Source organism: Scylla paramamosain, unplaced genomic scaffold (genome assembly GCF_035594125.1).
Source record: "Scylla paramamosain isolate STU-SP2022 unplaced genomic scaffold, ASM3559412v1 Contig41, whole genome shotgun sequence".
Lineage (NCBI taxonomy): Eukaryota > Metazoa > Arthropoda > Malacostraca > Decapoda > Portunidae > Scylla > Scylla paramamosain.
Genome location: NW_026973706.1, coordinates 655,575 through 679,827, shown reverse-complemented (window position 1 = coordinate 679,827; position 24,253 = coordinate 655,575). Strand labels below are relative to the sequence as shown.

General features: G+C 42.9%; 1 protein-coding gene and 1 long non-coding RNA gene across 24 annotated transcripts in view; one reads left to right on the top strand and one right to left on the bottom strand.

Annotated features, from left to right (window-relative positions):
- The window catches only part of LOC135098039 (protein lin-54 homolog), a 77,258-nt gene extending 61,967 nt beyond the window's left edge, over positions 1-15,291 (top strand). For 8 of the 22 annotated variants that reach the window (XR_010266492.1, XR_010266493.1, XR_010266489.1 and 5 more), the window contains 5 exons: positions 3,902-3,997; positions 4,386-4,462; positions 10,236-10,365; positions 12,732-12,836; positions 14,706-15,291. The gene's annotated coding sequence lies outside the window, so the exon portion shown is untranslated. Of the gene's footprint in view, positions 1-1,411; positions 1,431-3,901; positions 3,998-4,385; positions 4,463-10,235; positions 10,366-11,319; positions 11,339-12,731; positions 12,837-14,705 lie in introns of those variants that run through there. The other 14 variants (XR_010266496.1, XR_010266484.1, XR_010266499.1 and 11 more) reach the window with 14 other exon arrangements.
- On the bottom strand, positions 15,286-20,193 carry LOC135098041 (uncharacterized). 2 transcript variants are annotated; one of them, XR_010266505.1, is made up of 3 exons: positions 19,006-20,193; positions 16,876-16,997; positions 15,286-16,029 (listed from the first exon to the last, which is right to left on the bottom strand). It is a non-coding gene; the product is annotated as an uncharacterized LOC135098041 (long non-coding RNA). The 2 variants fall into 2 exon arrangements; XR_010266504.1 differs by lacking the exon at positions 19,006-20,193 and adding an exon at positions 17,265-17,808.
- Between the last annotated feature and the right edge of the window lie 4,060 nt (positions 20,194-24,253).

Below are 24,253 nucleotides of genomic sequence, written 5' to 3'. Positions count from 1 at the left end.
GCTCACCGTCGTGACCTCAGCAAGGGCACGCAAATTAGAGCCATCGAACAGGTCTGCTTACATTCTGGAGGCAGGGAAGGAATGTTACAAAAAGCCTGTAAATTGCAACCAGCCTGTAAAGAGGGGAGGCGGGAGTGTGTGTGTGGGAATAACACTATTAATTTAGAGCCACGGAGGAGAGGAGGAGGTGCCTTGCTGAGCCTCCCTTAGACTTGGTGGAAGGATGGGAGGGAAGGAAAAACAAAGGAGGCCACTTTATCTCGATGTTATAGCCACGTATTTCTAAACCCTGAGTTTTCTCATAAGGGTTATTTTTCCAAAGGCTACAGAGATGATTAGTCAGATTCTCATGGGTGGCTCTCTCAATGACGATCTTTGTTAAATTATCACTAGAATCTTGAAAACACCTTTTAAAATAGTAATGACTTCCACTGTTACTGTTAAAGATAATTGAAATACCAAACCGTTTAACCATCGGACCTCAGTGCCAAGGAGATAAAAGGGAAACAAGAGGGCCACACCTGCCTCTGGAATCAAGTCAGGGCTGCCCCTCGCCCCCTGGGAGAATGAGACTGCCCCATGTCCTTGGCAGAGCAGAGACCAACGCTGTTACCCTGCCAGTGACCCGTCAGGCCAGGGGCGTGCCTCTGTCAGTGAGGAATCCCTCAGCGAGGCCTCTAACACAGTTACCGGTGCCACTTGTCGATCATTCTAGCAGAGCAACAATGTTTTTTTTTTGGCCGTGGCAGTGACGCAAGGCAGGGAGGCGGTGAGGCAATGAGGCAATGAATGCATCACCCACCTTCACTCCACTTCAACCAAACCCGCACCTGACTGTATCCCTTTTTCAAATTGCAGCGGCCATGAACTCTTTGCATTGTCATTCTCACACCCGTTTCTTATTACGACCACAAATCTCAGATACATATTCATACAGTCACGATTCAGAGCAAATGAAGCTTCGCCACTCAATTTCGATATGAACGCTCCTCAGTTTTGCCAGCTGAGGACACGCGAGCATGGTAACACTGCTACTGACCGATTGGCCTCAGTGTTTCCGTTTTCTTTAAAATGTGATGCAGATAAATTATATCCTTCCGTCAAAATTTTATATATAAGACATCAGGTTATGAAGGTCAGAATAACCTAGTGTCTTATTACTAAATATAGATTTTGGTAAGAGCCAATTTGCTGCCCAAATTTAAAAAAAAAAAAACGGGAATACATGAACCAATCAGGGAGCGAGAGCATCCCTAGTGACAGTTACCAGGTGGCAGAATTAAAGGGCCGGAATCAGTAAGCACAGTGGCGTGCCGTGGACGTATGGGCGTGTGGCACAACTTCCCAGGCGAGGAGCGCTTGTCCCGCGGCTGGACCTGAGGCTGAGGCGCGGTCTCATCGACACAAGAGAACGTGATGAGGAGAATGAGGTGAGCGGCCCGTCAGATGCAAGTATTAGTGAATGCCTATAATTTTGACAATGTGTAACCAGTAGTGATGGTGGTGGTGGTGTTGGTGGTGTGGTGGGTCAGGCGGGGTGCGTGGGCGGGATGTGTGGGGCCGGGATGTGGGGAGGGAGGGCAGGGTGCGGGTGACCGGGTGATGGGGGCGGATGATAAAACACATCAGGTGAGTGATCTCGTTTGTATTTGGTATGAGCGCGCGCGCGCACGCACGCACGCACGCACGCACGCACGCACGCACGCACACGCACGCACACACGCACACACAGACAGCATTACACAATCTACTAATTTTTGGTTGTGATAATTTTTGACCAGTCGTCCGGGCAGCTCCTCACTCCCTTCCCTCCTCAACAACCCCCAACCTCCTCTCCTCTTTCCCAGGCCTCCCTCCTCCCCAACTTCCACTCTCCTCTCCTCTCCTTGCTCTCCCTCCCCCATAGTCCATATCCTTCTCACCTCCATGCCTCTATTCTCTCCCTCCACCCCTCCCTATACCTCTCTTGTACTCCCGATCCTCTCTCTCTCTCTCTCTCTCTCTCTCTCTCTCTCTCTCTCTCTCTCTCTCTCTCTCTCTCTCTCTCTCTCTCTCTCTCCGCCTTTCATACGCTGCCCACACACTGTTTTTCTCGCCCTCCCTCCCTCCCTCCCTCCACCTGCAGACCATTCCTCTTTGCCCTTCCCTCTCCCCTCTCTCTGTTTCCCCCTCTCGCCCTTCCGATTTATCCTCTCTCCCAGCCTCCCCTCTCCCACCCTCTCCCCCGGCCGATGAAACTTCGCTGCACTATAAAATATCGCAATTGGTTAACGATTTAACGCCGAAATCTGCATATAAATTTGGGGTTAACAAATTTTGAAAAGCTCGCATTTGTATGTTTTTTTTTGTTTTTTTTTAGGATCTGGTGATAGTCATGTTGTGTGTGTGTGTGTGTGTGTGTGTACAGGTGTCCCATTCCTTAACACACACACACACACACACACACACATACACACTAGTGATATCAATGGCCACTGTATGTCTTTGCCTTAGTCAATCGGCGGCCGTACATCTCCCTCCATCTTGAGTCGAGGAGAAAGAGGAGGAAGAGGAAGTGAAGATTCTTGGGTGAGAGGTGGCTTGACCTTAGCACTTCGAAGGCCAGGGGAAGGATCTCTCTCTCTCTCTCTCTCTCTCTCTCTCTCTCTCTCTCTCTCTCTCTCTCTCTCTCTCTCTCTCTCTCTCTCTCTCTCTCTCCTTTTTCTTCTTCTTCTTCTTGTTTTTAACATTGGCAAGAGCTGTGATTGTAGATTTGAGTGTTGGCCTTTTCAGGCTCACTTAGACTCACTTCACTTGATGTGAAAAGCAACCTTCCTTTGTGTTCCTTGCTGTTTACCCCAGGTATTGAGATGATACAACTTAAAAGATGTATTCATATATTGTTTTATATATTCCTTTTATTTGAAATGACCTTATTCCGATTTGAAATTTTGAACAGTAATTGTTCGTACTCATCTTGACACGGAAAGACGCGCCTTATGCTTTGTGCTCCTTTCGGCACGTAAACCCCGACAAGCAGGATGTTGTGCATTCACTAATTCTTGGTGTTCCGAAGCCTTCCGCACGGCACTGCTCTCGCCGCGTTCGCTGTATTTAATTGTCGGTAGCACATTAAGCACTGTTTCTGTGAAGAAAATTCATATTTACTGTTGATATGATTGTCGTCATTTTGCACAAATGTCATTTTGTTTGAAATGTTCTGGTTCAGGACACCACGCTGAGTAATGTGATATCAAGTGTTGAAATCATTCAGATCCCTCCATTGCACTTTGTTGATTTTTTTGTGAAAATCATAAAGAGTTTGATATGTAAAGATAATTCTTATCACATTGCAGTTGTAATATAACCTGTAATCCATTGCTTGGCTGAATCTCAGTGATCTTGCATCACTTTAAGCTCATAGTGCACTATTAAATTATCAGTGCTCTTTGACTGTTTGTTTTTGATAATTGAAAAAGAAAATTTTATATTTGCAATCAGTTTTTTAAGTTGACCTAAGAAACAAACATTGATGCAATTTGGAGTCCATATGTTTAATTAAACATATTCTCAGTTTTCACAAAGTAATAATAAAAAAAGAGTTATGTCTGTGTGTGTGATTAATGAAAGAAGCAGACCTGAAATTGTGTCTCTTCCTCGTGTAAGGTGTGCAGCTTACCCTTCAGGCCCCTGCCGGTGCGGAGAGAGAGAGAGAGAGAGAGAGAGAGAGAGAGAGAGAGAGAGAGAGAGAGAGAGAGAGAGAGAGAGAGAGAGAGAGAGAGAGATGCAACCGTATTTTAAGCTAAAGATGTAGGATGTCCACCTGTTCTCCTTGTTCTGCCTGTCATGAAGTGTGTTGTGGTAGCACTCTAGCTCCCTCGTTACAAGTGGCCTTCATTATTTACATTACACATTGTTACAGCGTAAGGAGTTGCTGGGTGTGGCCTTCAGTAGGATAATGAGGATGGAAGCTGGCAGTGGTGACCACATCAAGACGTGGCACCACAACACAATGAAGGTGTGTTGCTGCCTGTCTTCATTCCGTGAAGAGCACACCAAACTCCACCCACACACTCCACCTCACCACACACCTCACCACATAAGCATTTACTCCCCTTTTTTAAAATCTATTAATATTTAGCTTATCTATAGGCTTTTACAATTGTCTTCACTTTTTTTTTTCATCAGATTTTGAACATTTTCACTACAGATCTGCCGGAAAGTAGAATGAAGATTGGTCTGGAAGCAGAATCTGAAAGCATGGAATTAAGTTATTAAGAGCACGGATGTGACAAGAAGCAATATAAACAATGATAATAGTAATAACAATAGAAGTATTAGTATAAGTAAGTCAATTTGAGACCCCATTGCAAATCTGACGTGCACTTAATGTTACTTCCCGGCAGGCCCGGAACGTGAACACACGATGATCCGCTTTGAGGAGGACAGTGTGGCATTCTCTTGCCTCACAGCAGACTGCAAGGTGAGGCTCAGGGAGGCTGCTGGAAGGCTCTGGTCACCGTTTCACCACGCTGTCGTTTGTTGCACCTGTCCGATTCATTCTGCACGGTTGCCTTCCAAATGTTACACATTAATTACAAATTTTGGTATGGACTGAAAATGTGACACGTACCCTGCGAGTACACGTGCACGTGCACTTGCTGCATCTCTTGTTGTCAGAGCCGCTCGTAACTTGTTGTTCTCTTGCGGTGGATGGAAGGGTGACGTTTGCTGACGTGATGACGTGAATCGTGTTTGGACAACATTCGGCTTTTGGCTAACGTCAAGTAAACGTGTCTTTGCTTTGTTGCTTTCTTGTAAATGTTTACAATAAGTTATAAATTTCTTATGTCAGCCAACCAGTTGTGGCTGGGAACTGGAGTTGTGCTGTTTTTGTAAAGGTTTGTTAGAGGTTGAACTAATAATTCATATTTGCTAGTTAAGCTAATTTTTGTACCTACTTATTATGAATTTGTCTTCCTCCTCCATACTTTTTTTTCTTCTTTCTTTAATGAAGAGGCAAGGTGATGTCTGAGAACAACTTACACATTTTAAAAGTTTGAACTACATTCTGATTTAACTGTGCTGCTTCACAGTCCATTTTAAATATCAGGATGCACCACCATGTAGGGAAGGAGTTAGTATAAATCTATGTAAAAGATAATTTGAGAGTAGCTTTTGATGTTGTAGTGTAGGTAAATGAACCACAATGCAGGCAGTCACTGCAGTCCTATGTTGTCTTGCCTTTGAGTGTTAATGCTACAGCTGGGAAGGATATTGTTGGGTAGGGAAGGCAAGGCAGAGCTGGGGGCTGACCAGCAGAGCAGTAGCACTCACCAGCCATTCAGACATGTGCATAAGCTGACATTCAGTTGCCTTTTGTTTTCACCTGCTTTCTCCGTCACTCCGACAACGCCGAGCGTCTTGATGCGCGACGATCCGTAGAGCACCATCATTGCCGGACCGAGCGGGTCGAAGATAAATCGTAGCATCCTCTTTGAACGAATATTTATTTTAATAAGTACAGTGTATTGAATTATAAGATCTGATGACAGAATATATTTAAATGAAGATGTTATTGTAAAGCTGCAAACTAAAAGTACAATTAGGGAAAAAATGACAGTGTCTCACCATATACAGTATATTGTGGCTACACAAGACTTGCTTGTGTCTCCCTCCCTGTGCTCAAAATGCTAGCCAGTCATGGAACAACTTGGGAGGCACTCAGAGGTCATGTGCACTACAGTAATAGGAGTGCTTTAGATAGGTTAGTTCTTGCCTACCTTCGTATCAAATGCCACGTCATGTGCCAACATTTCAAACGTGGAATTGTAAGAGAAGGTAGAAATCCTGGTCAGGGATGTTTTTATCCAGCAATGTTAGGTGGATCTGGAGGGATATTATGAACTGTGTGTGTGTGTGTGTGTGTGTGTGTGTGTGTGTGTGTGTGTGTGTGTGTGTGTGTGTGTGTGTGTGTGTTTTGTTTTTTTTTTTCTTCCACCTACGGAAAGAGCTCAGATCTTTGGGTAGGAATGAGACCTACCCAAAGATCTGGGTATGTTTATGGTACCCAAAGATCTGAGATGTTTATTAAATCTCTCTCTCTCTCTCTCTCTCTCTCTCTCTCTCTCTCTCTCTCTCTCTCTCTCTCTCTCTCTCTCTCTCTCTCTCTCTCTCTCTCTCTCTCTCTCTCTCTCTCTCTCTCTCTCTCCTGTATTATATGAATCACTCTTCAATAATAGCACAACGCATTAGTGAGACAACTTCTCCCCTTTATAAAATCAATTTGACAGTTTGTAAGAATTTAATTATCTTCCAAAAAATTGGCCCATTTGTCTTTTTATTATCTTTTGACATAGTTTTGGTCTGTTATTTAGTGTGTGTGTGTGAGTTAGTCTGTGTGAGATTGCTGACATGGTACATATGTAGATAAATAGATTATTATTATTATTATTATTATTATTATTATTATTATTATTATTATTATTATTATTATTATTATTATTATTATTATTGCTAAAAGTTTGAATGATGTACGTGTATGTATGTATGTGTGTGTGTGTGTGTGTATGTGTGTGTATGTTTGTGTGGGGGGGGCTTTGTCCAGGCCACCCTATGTGTAATTGTCAGTATGGTATAGAGAGAGAGGGAGGGTGCCTTTGATGTCAGGAAATAGAGTACCATACTTACTGGAGGAGGCAGTAGGCACCTGCCAAAATGATAATTATTCCCAGTGAGGTCTAAAGCACTGTTCAGGGGGTGCTGTGAACTTATCATTAAACCCAGCTGTGACCTCACTGAACGTTTCCCTTTGTGTCTCACAACACAAGGGGGCAGTCACAGCCTGCCCTCTAAAGACAACTATCTTTCTCCACACAAAACTACAAGCACCTAATAACACACGCGCACACACACACACACACACACACACACACACACACACACACACACACACACACACACACACACACACACACACACACACACACACACACACACACACACGCCTTTCACTCATAATTTCAAAATTCATGGTGACTCCTACACCAGCCTCAGAGTCCCCATCTGGGGAGGGGACCACAAATGTCCCCATGTCAGAGTGCTCTTCTGACAACAACCCTAAGTGTCTTGACATCCCCCTCATCTTTTTCTTCATTAACTTCTGCAACATTCGTGGTCTAAGATCTAGTTTTCAATCTGTAGAACACCACCTCTCCTCTTCTAAACCTCATCTTTTTTTCCTCACTGAAACTCAGGTGTCTGAGGCAACTGACAGTAGCCCCTTTTCTGTTCCCTCCTACTTTCTTTATCCTCATTTTTTATCCAAAGCTGGATGCTGCATTTATGTGCGCAATGATTTGATGTGCTCTCGTGCCCATGCTCTTGAGTGAGTTTTCCACCATCTGGCTACAACTACAGAGTCACTCTCAAACTAAATTTATCTGAGCTGTATACCTCTCACTTAACTTCTTTGACTATAAGAAATTCTTTGACTACTTAACTTCCAAAGTGGAGCACATTCTGACTCTTATCCCTTATGCAGAGATCTCCATTCTTGGAGACTTCAGTGTTCACCACCAGCTTTGGCTTTCCTCTCCCTTCACTGACCATCCTGGTGAACTAGCCTTCAACTTTGCTATCCTCCACGACCTAGAGCAATTGGTGCAACACCCTACTCATATTCCTGACCGTCTTGGAGATACGCCCAACATTCTTGACATTTTCCTGACCTCTAATCCTTCTGCTTATACTGTCACCCTTTCGTCTCCGTTGGGCTCCTCTGATCACAATCTCATCTCTGTATCTTGTCCTATCGCTCCAATCCCTCTTCAGGATCCCCCTAAGCGAAGGTGCCTCTGGCGTTTTGCCTCTGCTAGTTGGGGGGACCTGAGGAGGTATTTTGCTGATTTTCCTTGGAATGACTACTGCTTCCGTGTCAGAGACCCGTCTTTGTGTGCTGAGCGCATAACAGAGGTGATAGTGTCTGGCATGGAGGCATACATTCCTCACTCTTTTTTCTCGACCTAAACCTTCTAAACCTTGGTTCAACACAGCTTGTTCTCGTGCTATACATGATAGAGAGGTGGCCCACAAAAGGTACTTAAGCCTTCCATCACCAGAATCTCATGCACTTTATATTTCTGCCCGGAACCATGCCAAGTCTGTTCTCCAACTAGCCAAAAACTCCTTCATTAACAGAAAATGTCAAAACCTTTCAAGATCTAACTTCCCTCGTGACTTCTGGCATCTAGCCAAAAATATCTCCAATAACTTTGCTTCTTCTTCTTTCCCTCCTTTATTTCAACCAGATGGCACCACTGCTATCACATCTATTTCTAAAGCTGAACTCTTTGCTCAAACCTTTGCTAAAAACTCTACCTTGGATGATTCTGGGCTTGTTCCTCCCTCTCCTCCACCCTCTGACTACTTCATACCACGTATTAAAATTCTTCGCAATGATGTTTTCCATGCCCTCGCTGGCCTAAACCCTCGGAAGGCTTATAGACCTGATGGGGTCCCTCCTATTGTTCTCTGAAACTGTGCCTCCGTGCTTGCACCTTGCCTAGTCAAACTCTTTCAGCTCTGTCTGTCAACATCTACCTTTCCTTCTTGCTGGAAGTTTTTTTTATTATATATATATATATATATATATATATATATATATATATATATATATATATATATATATATATATATATATATATATATATATATATATATATATATATATATATATATATATATATATTTTTTTTTTTTTTATTTATTTATTTATTTACTTATTTATTTATTTATCTATTTATTTATTTATTTTTTGCTGTTGGCCAGTCCCCCTCCTACATAAAAAAAAACACTTCATACCTTTTGTTTTATTTTAGATTACTTTTTAATTCCTTATTTAAACTGATTTACATAAAAATATGAAGAATAAACAAAAATCAATAAACCTCCCAAAATAATAAAAAAAAAAGTTGGGTTTTTTTAAATGTGTGTTTTTCCAGCCCTGAGTGATTGTGGTGAATTGTGGTGTGTTTGTGGTGAGTGATGGTGTGTTTGTGGTGAATGGTGGTGTGTTTGTGGTGAGTGATGGGGATTTTGTGATGACAGACTAGTGGTGGTGTTAGCACAGGATGAATATTGACACTAACCTCTCAACTTTCATTGTTGTTATAGTAATACACTCACCACCCTTTGCTGTGGTGTGGTGGTGGTGACGGATTGTGTGATGGCGTCCCCTTGCTTCTCTGGACTTGTGTGAGGTGCACCGCCCTCTACCTCCTCCCTTTTATTTTCACTATTGTTACATGATGTGAGGTGCCTGGTACACCCCTCCCCCATTCCTCTTTTTTTTTTCCTCCACCTATCTCCTCCCTCTCCTCTTAGTCTCCATTATGCAAGGAGTAACAGTATCTTCTCTTCCTCTTCCTCTCTTCCTCCCTCTCTCTTCTGTTTCCACTAACTCCCTCAATTTACAGTTGTTTTCTAAGGTTTAAATATGGGTGAGGGGTGAGGGGTGGTGTGTGTGGGTGTGAAATGATGCAGCAGCAGAAAGTCATGACAACCCAGCTGATCACCTCTGTAGCCTTGGAAAACAGTGGTGAGAGAGTGAAGGGTTTCCAAACACGGGTCAAAGATGAACGGCGAATCCTTACCTTGCTTGTCATAGATACAGAAAATTTCCTTCACCTCCTCCAGCGACTCCTCATCGCCTTCAATAAGGAACTTGGCGGCCAAAGAACTCCTCAAACTAGAGTGCACCAGAGCCTGCACAAGGAGAAGGAGGAGGAGGAGGAGGAGGAGGAGTGAATGAAAATGAAATGAATGAATGAACGAAAGTATGTATATATATCTATCTATCTCCTTATCTCACCCTGCCACCTGTCATTCTCAGGATGGTAGAGATGGTGTCCACATTGATGGTGCCCTTCTCTGTGTCCAAGGCATGCACAGACCTGTGTGGGCATGGGAGAGCTGGGGAAGGCTGTGTGTGTGTGTGTGTGTGTGTGTGTGTGTGTGTGTGTGTGTGTGTGTTAAGGGAGTTTTGCTGTGATTTAGGAACATATAGGAGTCAAAGGGGTCCCTTATCTTACACTCTTCTATCCTGCTTAATTTCAACTATCCTGCTTAATTTCAACTGGCAAACCTTCTTCTTCCTTTCCTCCTCCTCCTCCTCCTCCTCTCGCTGCCTTAACTCCTCGCCAAATAACTTTATTCGGTTTTTATTTTAATCTTGACTACTTTTTTTGTTGTGGAAGAAACAAGATCCTTCAACCCCAATCACAGGAAGAGGCAGGAGGGATGCGGCAGACAGCAGATGATGGCAGGTGACGGCAGCCTCGTGGTTCTCTTCCCTGTTCCTTGGTGGCGCTGCTTCACTCCTTACCGGCAAGTCTACTGTTTGGGAGGCAATTACGCCGCCGTAAAATATTGATGGGGAAGAGGAGGAATCTGCCATGAATAATTTGTTGTAATGTTTCTTCTAATGGTTTTCCTCAGTCGCTTACAAATAGTGTTAATTTCTCACTCGATTCTTAAACATCTCCTCCTCCGCCTTAATAATCAGGTATTTACGAAGGGAGAGGGGAGAGGGAGAGGGGAGAGTGGCTCACACCGATGCATCATCCACTTAGCGCCAAAAATAACGAGGCAGCCAAACAGTCATGCTCGTCTTGACGCGTCGGCCGTAGACAGGAAGTCGGCCGCTGTTCGTCGCGTGAGAACGCCGAGTGACTCACACACTCGCTCAGAAATACAGCGAGTCACGAACCAGCGCAGTGATTTTCCAGGCAAGACTTTTTTTTCTATGAGATATTTTTTGGTGCAACACATGCAGGTATTCAACACGGAAAACAAAAGGAGGGTACAGAATGATGGAGGAAAACAATGGCATCTCTTTTTTAATATGTTTGATACCCTGAGGCACTTCCCCGCAGCACACAAGAGCGTCGTGCTGGGTGGCGAGCCGCGCTGCGTGACACGCGGCGCGGGGCGGAGGGACAACGTGGCGTGGTATCACCTTCCCCAGACACAACGCAAAACTCGGGCAAAACTTGAAATACAAGCTTAATTTTATTTGCACTCCAAATCTCGTGAAAAATAATGTTAATGAAGACTCGATGCCGCTTATTTTCTCCTCCACAGAATAGCGAGGCTAATTTGGGCACCGTGTTAATGCCTCCCCTTAATGGAAACCTGGATGGCCCCGCGCCCTCCGCGGACCAGCCCAGAATACCACGACCAGGAGGCGGGGAGGGAGATGGGAGAGTGGCTCACACCGACGCATCATCCACTTAGCGCCAAAAATAGCGAGGCAGCCATCCAGTCATGCTCGTCTTGACGCGTCGGCCGCAGACAGGAAGTGCGGCGAATTTTGGTCCTGAGGCGTTCACTGATTTCCTGAACGAAACTGTGTTTATGTTAACATTTCATTCACCCTCCATTATTCTGTCAATTATTTCTTTCTCGTCAGTATCTTAATTTTTTTCTTCATTTGTTCAGACGGAAGGACCGATATTCCTTATAGTATATATATATATATATATATATATATATATATATATATATATATATATATATATATATATATATATATATATATATATATATATATATATATATATATATATATATATATATATATATATATATATATATATATATATATATATAACGAGAGAGAGAGAGAGAGAGAGAGAGAGGGCGGGGGAAGCAAAATCCAAGTGTCTTGCCGCCATTTTTATGTCTAAAGTTTGTGGATTTCAGGAAGAGAAGAAAGAGGAGAAGTACCGCAACTATTAAAACCAGACTCATTTTCCTTTCCTCCTCCTCCTCCTACTACTACTACTACTACTATTACTACTACTACTAATACAACCACCACCACCACCACCATCACCACCACCACCATAATCACCACCACTACCACCGCTAATACTACTACTACTACTACCACCTTCACTTCCTATGACTATTTACTGTCTCGTTTTTCCTACTATATTATTATAACCTACACTTCCTCCTCCTCTTCCTCCTCCTCCTTCTCCTCCTATTTTCCTTCCTTCACTGTTATTATTATCATTAGTCGATCAGTATAATAAGTTTCCTAAGATCATATGACGTTTCTTAATAATGTTTTTTTTTTTTCTTCTTCTTTTGATGCATTAAGGAAACAATGTGTCGTCTCGTTCACTGTTCTGGAACTCATTCATAACCTGTTAGAAACTTCTTTTAATTCCGAATCACTTTACTTATCGTACTCTTATATTTTGGGAGTTCATCTTACATACGTATAATATTTTAGTCAGAGAGAGAGAGAGAGAGAGAGAGAGAGAGAGAGAGAGAGAGAGAGAGAGAGAGAGAGAGACCTACAATCATTCAAACACTCGTTAATTACAAACTTAAAAAACATCGATATTTTTAATGAAATAACTTTACTTACACAAGCCAGCAAACATACGAACGCACACAAATTAATACCAGTGATAGAAAAAGAATTTATATAGCAACGTATTCTGAAACGCTTCATTTGTTCTCTCACCATATTTTTTTTTTTTTTCAAATGCCACAGAGATGATTAGCCGGGTTTTCAATTGCGTTTCTCCTGTTAATAATATAGAAATCGTGTTAATGTCACTAGAACCATTAAAACATCTTTGAAAACCTGTGCAACTTCATTTAGAGTCTTATCAGTTTAGTGGAGGTGCGGCGCAGAAGTGTTTCAGAATAGGGATCATTGTCTCGTATTCCTCCAGCCTGGTGTCCCCGCTCGGCTCTTTTCACGACTCGCAACGAGGGAGAAAGGTCGAAGTGCGGTGGTCTCGTGGCGGAGGGCTGAAGGAGGCGGTGAAGGAGTGAAGGTAAGAGTATGGTAATGATAAGAATATTAGATTATTACTCAGTGCATGGAATTAATGTGTAACCCTTGAGATTGCGAATGATTAGGTTGAATACGTGAGGATTAGAATGGATAGGTGTGATTGGGTTAGTTTTGTCCAGGTATGGGGATTAGGTAAGCCACGTTAGGTAATGTGATTAGCTTGAGCTGATATAGGTTGACCAGGTGAGGTTGGTAGGTGTGATTAGGTTGAACAGATGGTGATTACAACACTTAAGTAGTTAAGCTTATCAGGGGAGAGATGAATATGCTGATCAGATGGGAAGTTATAGAAGTTTAGCATTTAGCGAGGGAATAAGCTGCAAGGGTGATTAGACTGCAGGTAAAGTGATTTAACTTGTCAGGTGAGAGAAGTATGCTGACCAGATGGTAAGTTGGTTGCTTGTTTGTCCAGGTGATTGACGTCTGATTAAGCTTACTGAGGTGATAATTAAGGAAGTGAATTTGAGATTATATTATATAAGCACGTAAAATCATGTTGGATTGGTGTGTCCGTGGCTGCTATTTTGTGGTCCCTCTGCTTATTCGCTGTGCTGAGTAGCAGTTGGCTTGTGAACTACGATTGGTCATTATTTTCCTTTATTCATTATCACACACACACACACACACACACACACACACACACACACACACACACACACACACACACACACACACCTACCTACTTACCTACCTTTAATAACGCTGTATGCACACCCACGCACTCTCATGCAGAAAATACTGATGACACTCAAAAAAAAAAAAAAAAAACTGGTGGCACAAGAAAACTGGTGGCACTCAAAATATTGGTGAACTCAAAAATACTGGTGATGAACTCAAAAAAATTGGTGATGCACTCAAAAAACTGGTGATGCACTCAAAAATCTGGTGACACTCAAAAACCTAGTCAGGCAGCCAAAACAATGGTCATGCACTCAAAAGACATAACCCCTTCTCAAACACACACACACACACACACATTTCCATTCTAAATTTGCATTAGACTTTTCTAATACTGCTTTGTTCTATTAAACTACTTATTTATTTATTTTTTTTATTTATTTATTTTTTATTTTTTTATCCAGTTCACCTGAAAGTTGGCCTATTTCAAATAGTTCTTTTCCTAATTTGTTATTCATCTGATAAATATTTTCTTGTATAATATTTCCTCATGTATTTGGCTACAAAATTCTTTCCCTTATATGACGTGTTCATCATACAGTGGGTTTCAAAAAGATAGGCTAGATTTGAAATTGTTGTTTCTCTGGAACCATAAACTGACTATGAATAAAATTAATAAACTTAAAAGGTACGGATCAAAGTTTAAAATGACTCTTCTTTTCAAATTGTAAGTTTTTTTATTTGTGTTCTTCATGAGCGCAGAGATAGAAATATTTAATCAGGTTCATCTTTCAAACTTGTGTATTAACTGTCATGCCATTGAAATATGTGATGCCATGCAAATTTCTTCTATCTGGTGTTTTCTTCTACTCTGCATCATCCTTCAAATTTTTGCCTTTAAATTATAATAGGGACGTATTTGTCAAACGCGCATTTCTCAGCTTCAAACGTTATACTGCCATACTTTTCAGATTTTCTCTACCCGGTGCTTTCCTTTCTTTCAATTTTTGTTTCTTGAATATGACAGTATGGAATTTAGCCATATTTCATATTAAATCTCAGCACAGTTCCCATACCATGCAGTGCTTGTCAGGCTTCCTCCATTTTCCCATCATATATCTTGTGTAGTCTTAGTTTTGTAGGGAATCAGTTATCAAACACATTACAAGGAATCACTACACATACAAGAAGCTTCATGTATCTAGGAACTAATGGTCTGTTTTCCTTGTAGGTGTGAAGTGTGCAGCTTCCACTTCATCATCCCATGAACAGCCCACAGGAATCTCTACCAGCACCTGGTTATTAAACAGTGTTGTCACGCCAGGCCCAATGTACTCCATTGCAATCAGGGAGTCAAGCTTCACCAGGAAAAGAGGCAGAGCGTCACCACCTTCAAGCCCCACAAGAGGTATTAAGTATCGTTGGGACAAAGCAATCAGGGAAGAGTCAAGTTGCAGTAAGAAGAGTGTGTCAAGAATTTCAAGCAGGAAGAACACGTAAAATTCCCTTCAAGTCATGGCGGGACCGACAGGCAACCTTCAACACTTGTGGAGGCACGAGAGCTGCAGGCAGTTTCACAAAGAAGAGGTTGCTCAAGGTCACTCAAGTTGACGCAAGGACACAAGAATTGGCAAGTGTTGTTGCTCCCAGGCCCTGCTGCAAGAGTTCTCCAGTCCACTCCAGTCTGGGAAGGAAGAATGTAGCAAGTCCTTCTCTTCTGTACTCAACAACCACCACCACCACCTTCATTCAGGCTTGGGATAAGTTTTGTACATTCCAGCACTTCAGTAATAAGGAAAAAAAGTGCCATGTTTTTATATTATTGTTGTGTATTTATTCACTTAACATTCACATTAAAACAATAAACATTCAGTATACCATCTTGAACATAATGATAGTTATTTATGCCATGTCAATAATATCTTTGGCAAATAGTCTTTCTGGGAGTACAGGTCATGCCCTCAAGGCAAAAAAAACAATGATAGTTATTTATGCCATGTCAATAATATCTTTGGCAAAGTCTTTCTGGGAGTACAGGTCATGCCCCCAAGGTAAAAAAAAAAAAAAAAAGTCAGGATTGGCTACTAAACTAAGTTTAAGATACCATTTGCACATAGAAGCCCCATCCCAGCCGACACTGGAGTCGCTGCGATGGGGCTTCTATGTGCAAGTGGTATCTTAAAAGTTTAGAGGGCACAATCCTGTTTTTTTTTTTTTACCTTTGGGGCATGCATGAATTGTTATCAAATATTTATTTTTAAACTATTATACCACCACACTGTTAGCAAACTATATATTTATTTCACATATATAATAAGAATAGTCACAAATTTATAAAGACATACAAGTCGTACACAGCAGTGCATCCTGGACTAGAGACACTACACTGGTGGAGTCATGTGCTGTGGCACCTGGCTCGACACTTGTACAGCATCAGCACACCCAGTACTGGCTGCAGACACTCTCCATTTGGCTCTTCACCTGATGTCACACCCTGCGACATGGCACTACTGGCCTGACTGCAGACAGGACGTTCGCCAACACAAGACAGACATCTGCAAAAGAGTAATGCAACTTGGGGAAGACGGAAAGTTACTAAGACATGAACTTATATCACACATACACACTAATTCTATAACTCAAATGCCGGCATTTTACTTTTCACAAACTTTTCACTCCCTACAGCCCATCACCTGGCCCAAACAATCCTGAAACACCCCACAATTCATATCTATTTATCTTTCTATATCCATAAATTCCCCAAAAAACCTTATTTTTCACTAAACACCTTTCACGTGCACATCTCGCAACAAAAACTCAAGCAACGCATCCTCTCCTCTTATTTCACACTGATCACTGCAGACCATTCCTTCTAACCCTCTTCAGTAACTCTCCACAACACACCACACCGGTAATACTCATCCATCCCGGTCACTCTTAACAAAAGCACCACATGTGCACTTACCCAGCCCACACACTGCCTCTCTTGCAATCCTGTACCACTATTTTCACACTTACTGCTCTTCTAATCTTGGTAAGAGCACGCCTCTCCTCCATGCATTTACTAATCTTATTAACCACCTCCCTCTTATCCTGCACATACATACATAAGGATTCATACACACACCATGACTCTCAACAATACTCTGATTACATACAGTTGAGGATTCCTTATCCAAAATTGTTGGGAGTGAATGAAAGTGGTGCATATTTTAGATTTCCCCAGTTTTTTTTTTAATGACAACTTGCCAATTTCTGATACCTCCCATGGCAGTAAATCAAGCTCTAGTAATCAATTTTTTGGTGGGACAAAAACATGACAAGACATGACAATTAAAAACTTAGATTTTTAAATTTAGGATAGAGGATTCTCAAGTGTAGCAACAAAACACAGTGTTCACCTGAATTGGTTCCTGCAGTCACAGCCACCTGTCAGTCACAAGGTTTCCAGTAAGGTGTATTTCTTGCTCCTGAGTTATGGGAGCGTCCCAAGCTTTCTTCCACTTCCTCTCCGTGTTACCACCTCTGGGGAAGACACACATCTATACTCCTGCTGCATGACTCACAACTCGGTCCAGAATTTAACCGTTTCACCACAACATTACACAGCAAAGAAGGCACGACAGAAAACATTGACATGTACATTTAACTCTTAAAGCAGTGGGCTGTATTGTAACTTGAAGGTCTCCACACACATGATAAACTAGACTTTTCATTATGACAAGATATGATGTCTACTCAAATAAGAAGACATGGAAAAAGTGCCAAATTGTCATACATGGCAACTCACGTGCCCTGAAGATGTTATGCTCAGTCTTTCAATCACTGAAAGACTGTCAGGCACAGTGGAGAGAGGTGTCTCTCCTGCGCTGTCAGGCACAGTGGAGAGAGGTGTCTCTCCTACGCTCCCCTGTACTTTTTTCCCCTTTGCCACTACCTTCTCGTTTCATCGCTCACATTCAATACCCCTTACATTACAATGGATCCCGGCAAGTTTAACAGGGAAGAGAGTGCCGTGATGGTGTTTGAGTCGAGGTCAGTAACTGTGGGGCTGGAAGGAAGACAGGGAGATCAAAGACAGCCGTGACACAGTTGGCCAGGGCTACACTAGTGCTGGCCACAGCTGCCACTCCTGAGAGAAAGGCTAAGGGAAAAAAAGGAAGACAGATACAGGAATAATAAGTTGATGGAACACATGCACGGTGAACACTTAATTGCCACGCCATCTTTCTCCTGGTCAGAAGAGACCTGTGAGCTGCAGGATGACTGGGGGTGAGCGGCCTCTGTCCACCACCCAGGTGACGGCTGCTTCTGAATTTGCCATCTTCCTTTTTGTCTCACAATTACTGATCCCTTCTTGAACAAATACCATCACAACACTTTTCTTCACTGTCAAGCTTGCCAGGACTCATTATGTGAGGAAAATTATGGGTGAGCCATCACATGAGAAGCTTGTACCAAGGGAAAACAGGCTGGGGAGTGTGGCAGTGTAGAAGAGGGGGACAGCTGAGTGTCATTGAAGAAGAGGGGATAGTTGTCTGGAAGGTTGTGTCGAGTTGATAGATGGAAGAATTGATTTTTTTAGACAGCAAACAATAAATAGTTTGGTCTGCCCCAGTCAGAAATTTTTGAGAGATCAGAAGTGAGGTGTTCTATGGCTTCCCTGCGTGAACTGTTTACTTCCTGAAGGGTTGGATGTCTATGAAAAGACATGGATAAGTGCGGGGTGGTATCATCAGTATAGGAGTGGATAGGACAACAAGTTTGGTTTTAGAAAGTCACTGATGAATAATAGGAAAAGTGGGTGACAGGACAGAACCCTGAGGAACACCACTGTTAATAGATTTAGGAGAAGAATAGTGACCGTCTACCACAGCATCAATAGAATGGTCAGAAAGGAAACTTGAGATGAAGTTACAGAGAGAAGGATAGAAGCCGTAGGAGGGTAGTTTGGAAATCAAAGCTTTGTGCCAGACTCTATCAAAAGCTTTTGATATGTCCAAGGCAACAGCAAAAGTTTCACCAAAATCTCTAAAAGAGGATGACCAAGACTCAGTAAGGAAAGCCAGAAGATCACCAGTAGAGAAATAATGAGTGGTTAGTGTTAATACTACTACTACTGCTGCTACTACTAGGGTCTGGAAGGGAGAGTTGGGAGTGTTAAGTGTGTGGTGTTCCTGCTACTACTCCTACTGTTATTACTACCACTACCACTAAGCTAACTTGAGAGAGAGAGAGAGAGAGAGAGAGAGAGAGAGAGAGAGAGAGAGAGAGAGAGAGAGGAGAGAGGAGAGAGAGAGAGAGAGAGAGAGAGAGAGAGAGAGAGAGAGAGAGAGAGAGAGAGAGAGAGAGAGAGAAGAGAGAGAGAGAGAGAGAGAGGAGAGAGAGAGAGAGAGAGAGGAGAGAGAGAGAGAGAGAGAGAGAGAGAGAGCAATTTTATATTGAGAGAAACAACATAAAAAAAAATACATCAACAATAATGACAACAACAACCTCATTAACCTGTTAGAGAAGGAGTGAGAGAAGCTTACCATACAAGTGTGGCTCTCCCCAGCAGCAGCAGCAGCAGCAGCAGCAGCAGTAGCAGCCCCTCTGCCCGGCACAGCTGCCCCATCAGGCACCTCCACTGCTCCCAGCCGTCCTACACCTGTGCCACCAGGAAGCTTACAAGGGCCACCTGCAGCTCTGCCACTAAGCTGTCTGGCCTGCAACACAAATCAAGATCAGAATATATTTAATACTGTACTTAATTCCTGCCAACTACTACTACTGCTACACTGTTCTGGAGTGCTAAAAAAATATACAATAATAACTATGACTACTGCTGTTACTTTTATTTATTTTTTTTCTTATGTAGGAAGGATACTGGCCAAGGGCAACAAAAATCTAATAAAAAAAAATGCCCACTGAAATGCCAGTCCCTAAAAGGGTCAAAGCAGTGGTCAAAAATTGGTGGATAAGTGTCTTGAAACCTCCCCTCTTGAAGAAATTCAAGTCATAGGAAGGTGGAAATACAGAAGCAGGCAAGGAGTTCCAGAGTTTACCAGAGAAAGGGATGAATGATTGAGAATACTGGTTAACTCTTGCGTTAGAGAGGTGGACAGAATAGGAGTGAGAGAAAGAAGAAAGTCTTGTGCAGCGAGGCCGCGGAAGGAGGGGAGGCATGCAGTTAGCAAGATCAGAAGAGCAGTTTAGCATGAAAATAGCGGTAGAAGACAGCTAGAGATGCAACATTGCAGCGGTGAGAGAGAGGCTGAAGACAGTCAGTTAGAGGAGAGGAGTTGATGAGACGAAAAGCTTTTGATTCCACCCTGTCTAGAACAGCAGTATGAGTGGAACCCCCCCAGACATGTGAAGCATACTCCATACATGGACGGATAAGGCCCTTGTACAGAGTTAGCAGCTGGGGGGGGTGAGAAAAACTGGCGGAGACGTCTCAGAACACCCAACTTCATAGAAGCTGTTTTAGCTAGAGATGAGATGTGAAGTTTCCAGTTCAGATTATAAGTAAAGGACAGACCGAGGATGTTCAGTGTAGAAGAGGGGGACAGTTTGAGTGTCATTGAAGAAGAGGGGATAGTTGTCTGGAAGATTGTGTCGAGTTGATAGATGGAGGAATTGAGTTTTTGAGGCATTGAACAATACCAAGTTTGCTCTGCCCCAATCAGAAATTTTTAGAAAGATCAGAAGTCAGGCGTTCTGTGGCTTCCCTGCGTGATATGTTTACCTCCTGAAGGGTTTGGACGTCTATGAAAAGACGTGGAAAAGTGCAGGGTGGTATCATCAGCATAAGAGTGGATAGGACAAGAAGTTTGGTTTAGAAGATCATTAATGAATAATAAGAAGAGAGTGGGTGACAGGACAGAACCCTGAGGAACACCACTGTTAATAGATTTAGGAGAAGAACAGTGGACCGTTCTACCACAGCAGCAATAGAACGGTCAGAAAGGAAACTTGAGATGAAGTTACAGAGGAGAAGGATAGAAACCGTAGGAGGGTAGTTTGGAAATCAAAGCTTTGTGCCAGACTCTATCAAAGGCTTTTGATATGTCCCAAGGCAACAGCAAAAGTTTTCACCAAAGTCTCTAAAAGAGGATGACCAAGACTCAGTAAGGAAAGCCAGAAGATCACCAGTAGAGCGGCCTTGACGGAACCCATACTGGCGATCAGATAGAAGGTTGTGAAGTGATAGATGTTTAAGAATCTTCCTGTTGAGGATAGATTCAAAAACTTTAGATAAGCAGGAAATTAAAGCAATAGGACGGTAGTTTGAGGGATTAGAGCGGTCACCCTTTTTAGGAACAGGTTGAATGTAGGCAAACTTCCAGCAAGAAGGAAAGGTAGATGTTGACAGACAGAGCTGAAAGAGTTTGACTAGGCAAGGTGCAAGCATGGAGGCACAGTTTCGGAGAACAATAGGAGGGACCCCATCAGGTCCATAAGCCTTCTGAGGGTTTAGGCCAGCGAGGGCATGGAAAACATCATTACGAAGAATTTTAATACGAGGCATGAAGTAGTCAGAGGGTGGAGGAGAGGGAGGAACAAGCCCAGAATCGTCCAACAAAACAAACCAACAAAACGAACCAACAAAACAAACAAACACAAGAAAATGAAGAAAAAATTAAGGAAAATATTTACGTTAAAACTTTTTTTTTGTTTATCCTTAACGAACACAAGAACTCCCCCACCCCCGCCCTCCCTTCCCTCACACACACACACACACACACACACACACACACACACACACACACGCGTGCGCGCGCGCGCGCGCAAACAATTCCATAAAAAAAAAAAAATCGAAAATACAATAAAATAAGGAGGCATTTTGAGCCATATTTCCCTTATTTCCCCTTGTCCCCTCGTCCCTTAGGGTTCAAGATGGCCGCCCACACGTGCTTCTTACTGGCGGGCAGGTGTGTGTGTTGTACATTGCTGAATAAAGGAGTAATTAATAATGGTGGGGCATCACCCTCGATCATCCCTCGATTTTCCGCCATAAGATCCCCGCCACCCGCCCTCACATATACGCCTATTTTCCCTATTTTACACCTCCCCACCGCCGCCATTCTCGTGTGTGTTGATAGCCAGATGATGTGAGTGTAGAATGGTAGCCATGTTACCTTCTCAAGAGCCATGGTGTCGCTGATGATGATGGATAATTGTGGCTGCCCCTATCAATCCCTACGATGCAATTTTGTAAGCAGACTCACCATCTGATCTTGATCTTGATCTTGATGGTCGGGTGGCACAGGATTACTCCTGAGCCAGGCTTTTGGATCGGCAACTCCTGTAGAAGGGAAAAAAAAAAAGAGAAACGAACAGCATCCGCTATCCTAATTGTTCATACACCTGGCACGCCACATTCTCTCCAGAAACTCTTTCACCGCCTCAATCATCCTTTCATTCGCCTCTCTACACAATCCCAGCAACAACACCATCCATTCCTTTCCTGTCTTCTCCACTCTTTCATTCCTATCATGCCCTAACTCAGTCAGTATCACTTGCATCATCTCATTCCTGTCTCTGGCATACTTCACACACTCCAGCACCACATGTTCCACCGTCTCATCCTCTCCCATGTCACACATCTTGCACACTTTGCTGCCAGACTCAGACCACCTGTAACTCCTTGCATTCACATCCATACACTGTGCCCTCGCTCGGAAGAGAAGATCACCGCCTAGGCTTCCATCATACCACCTTTCATACCTCGGGGCCTCTTTCTCCTTGTACCATTCCAGGGTCTTCTTTCTTTCCATTTCATTCTTCCATGCATTCAGTCCCACACATTTCACTTCCTTGTCTATCTCATTCTTCCATTTTCTCACATCCCATTCGGCTCCCACTCTGCCTCCTCTTGTTACCACCCATTCACGCTCATTTTGAATCCCCCCTGCCATTCTTATCGTCCACACAACTTGCAATCCATTCCTGTCTGGCATTCTCATGCATCTCCTCCTCCATTTGCTTCCACTTTCATTCCACAGGTACACCTTCCTTGCTATTTTTGCATCATCCATTCTCTCAAGCCTAATCTTGTACCTAAGTGTGGCTTTTGTGAGTCTTTCTCTAAAGGTGTTCCATCCCATGTAACCTCTCAAGGCTTCAACTACTGTGCACCTCGGTGCACTCAGTGCCATCCTTGCTACTCTATTCTGGCCCACTTCTAACTTATCAATTTCACTTTCATTCCATGCAATCACATCCATACCATACATTATACATGGCACAGCCACACTCTTCCACACTTCTCTCAACACATCATACTTACTTGCTCTCATCCTTGCCGCGCTTCCCAATCGACCGACCCACTGGTTTACCATACTTATCTTTTCATTCTTTGCCTTTGCACACCCACTAGGACTTATCCACATCCCTAAGTACTTGTATTCTTGCACCTGTCTCAACTCATTCTCTCCAAGTCTCCATACCACATTACTTTCATCCTCTGACCTATTCACAGTCATTACTTTGCTTTTCTCACTGCTAAACCTTACTCCAAAGTCTTTACCATAGCCATCCACCACATCCAACAAACTTTGAAGCTCATCTGCCGATTCACTCATAAGAACTACGTCATCTGCATAAAGGAACACACATACTTTATCATTCCCCACACTTACCCCTACATTCATTCTTCTCATCCTGGCTGCTAGCTCCTCTGTATACAGGCTAAAAAGGGTTGGTGACAATATACAGCCCTGCCTAACTCCTCTCTCACTCTTCACCCAGTCTGTTTCTATGTCTCCTAGTCTTTATCTAGCTCTTGTGTCCACATACATACTTTGCACTATGTTAACTATCTTTGCACTCAATCCAATATTTTCTAAGACTACCTAGCATTTCTCTGTTCACTCTATCATAAGCTTTCTCTATATCCAGAAAACCTAGATACAATTTACCCCCATCCTTCTTTTTCTTCTCAATCATTTCATTCACCACAAACATATTGTCCTCAGCTCTCCTATCCCTACGAAAACCATTCTGTTCTTCACCCAGCACTCCAGCTTTCTCAATCCATTTACACAGTCTCTCATTCAACACTGCACTGAAAACTTTACCTATTGTACTCACTAATGCAATTGGCCTGTAGTTCTTCAGCTCATTCTTACTCTTAAATCTCCCCTTATGCAACAGACACATTCGGCTCTCATTCCACTTTCTTGGCACTCTTTCTTCATCCCACACTCGGTTGAATATTTCAGTCATTCTATCTATCACTACATCTTCACCATTCTTGTAAAACTCATACGGTATATCATTTGGACCTGCTGCCATTCTTCTGCCTTCTCACACACCTCTCCACTTCATCCCTACTGATTCTTTCATCCAGTTCATCTGCATTCTTCCTTTCCAGTGTTACACATCCTTCTCTCACACTAAACATCTCACCTACCCCACCTACTTCTTCCCAGAACCCTTTGATTGCGTCCCTGATTCCGTCCTTCTCTGTTATAACTACACCCTCAACTTTTAGATTCTCCACACCAACACTGCCTGACATATTCTCACCTCTCATGAACTTGTACCATTCACGGCCACCTTCCATACCTTTCTCCTTTAAAGATTGAATCACACTCCTTTCACTCTTCACTTTAGCATTCATTATCATTCGTCTTGTCAACTGCTGCTGCTTCACATACGCTGCCCATGCATTCTGATACTCATTCTCTGCCTCATCGCTTTCATGCCTCTTTTTCCTCAGCCATCTACACTGTCTACTCATTCTCTTTCGCTCCTTCCTTGCTGCTCTGATTTCATCATTCCACCATTGTTTAC